Here is a 2,108-nt window from a genome sequence, read left to right as displayed (position 1 = left end):
GATGGGCACAGATGTTAGTTCAAGGCTAATCTAACTCAGAAAAAAAAGAAACTTACTATATTCCTTAAAAGAAATAAGAACAATAAACCAAATAAGATACCCTCTGTGATTCTCTATATATTTTGAGTTAGCACCTATTACTATAGACACTGTGGTAGGCAGAATAATACCTAACCCCCCAAAGATGTCCACACCCTAATCCCTGGGACCGGTGAAGAGATTACCTTACACAGCAAAAGGGACTTTGCAGATGTGATTGAGGTTCTTCTGAGATTATCTTGGATTGTTCTGATGCTCACAATCTAATCACATGATTTCTTGAAAGCAGAGAACTTTCCCAGTTGTAGTCAGTCAAAAATGTACAACTGCAGAAAGGTTGGAGAGATGTGACACTGCTGCCTTTGAAGACGGAGGAAGGGGCCACAAACCATGGAATGTGGGTGGTCCCTAGAAGCTGGAAAAGCCCAGGAAACAGATTTCCCTAAGGCCTCTAGAAAGGAATGCAACCCCGCTAATACCTTGATTTTAGCCCAGTGAGACTCATGTCAGATCCCTGACTTACGGAAGTATAAGATGACGAATATGTCTTGTGTCAGCCAAGTCTATCATAATTTGTTACAACAATAATAGGAAACTAATAAAGATATTGAACATATAATTTCCATTTATCATCTCTTACTAGCTGGAAACAAAAGCTTTGAAGAAAGGATAAGTTGGTTTCACTTTTTCTGCAGATAAAACATATTCGGAAAGAATTTTTGAAGCCTGCTTCTCATTCTAATCCTTAGTGCTTTTTGATATTATAACTCAAAGTTCATGACTTTCCTTCCCCCAAGCTAGTGTTATAGAGACCATCTTCTCACATATATCCCACAAACCTTTCCACAAGAGGACAGCTTCTTGTCTCCCAAATTTTTGAGGTTTTACCTAAGAATGTATTGAGTGTTTTCATTTGCTCTCTCTCTTAATCTTCAGAGCAATCTGATATCAATCATTCAAAAGACCCAGTTGGATCTCTGACCCAACAGATCTGATGGACTAACTGGGACTTGTTTGTCTTTGTCTAAGTTCCCCCAAAACAGATACTGAGACAGGAATTTGGGTGCAAGCAGTTAATTTGGAGGATGTTTTCAGGAAGAATGGATGAGTAAAATAGGAAGAAAGGGAAGACAATAATAGGTTTTTTCAAAGGAGGGTTACTGCTGAGGGTGACAGGGGCACAATCCCACTGGGGATTCTTGAGAGACTGTGAACACACCTTAGAATTGTCCCATAGAGAAGAAAAAAACATGGGCATTTATGCATCAACTCCTGTCCCTCATTGGCTGGAGGTTGCTCCCAGGGATGTGACTCCTCTGTGTATCTGGCCATACTGCACAAGCAGACCACACCCCATGGTCAGAGAGCCTGCACAGGTACAGAGAGAGACAGGAAGCAGCTGGCAAGTGAAAGAACTGTCTGTCGGGGACCTCTGGGGAAGTCAAAGGATCGGAATGAGGCGCCGACTACACCTGCTCCAGTGGGTACGATCTACTTCAGATCAAAGGCGAGTGGTGATAAACATGTATTATCATGACTTTCCCAGTCACATTAGTGCACAAAACCCAGAGGTGTGAAAACTAAACTGAACTTGATTTTGGTTAAAAGTAACAATTTCCACCTGATAGTAGATAAATTAATGTGGTCACTTTCTGGGATTTCTTAGAGAATTTCATGACTTCTTGGTTGATTCAGATTTACTGTTTGGTCACATAAGTACGTTTTCCACTTGCCCCTCTCTTTCTCCTTTCTGAGTTTGGAGCAGAAAGTAAGCAGCCTTATCTCTGCTCTACCAAGTTTCAGTATGCCGCCCACAGTGTAAATACATCCAGTCTGGCTCTCGGCGACAGCAAAGCACAATGTTTCCCCAATGGTGTTCTGGATGTTCTATGGCACCAACTCACTACCCTACTAGGGTGTCTGATACTGACTAGTCTCTCTAAGACACAGCAGTGGTCCCTGTCTGCCCCATCCATGTGCCCTCAACAGCCTCCATGATTTCCTGCACTGTTACAGCCACTTCTCAGGCCTACTTGGGACCCACTGAAATGTCTGGATTTCCTCCCATC

This window comes from Equus caballus, chromosome 22 (assembly GCF_041296265.1).
Source record: "Equus caballus isolate H_3958 breed thoroughbred chromosome 22, TB-T2T, whole genome shotgun sequence".
Classification (NCBI taxonomy): domain Eukaryota; kingdom Metazoa; phylum Chordata; class Mammalia; order Perissodactyla; family Equidae; genus Equus; species Equus caballus.
The sequence above is the reverse complement of the archived record's forward strand: the minus strand, read 5'-3'. Positions refer to the sequence as shown.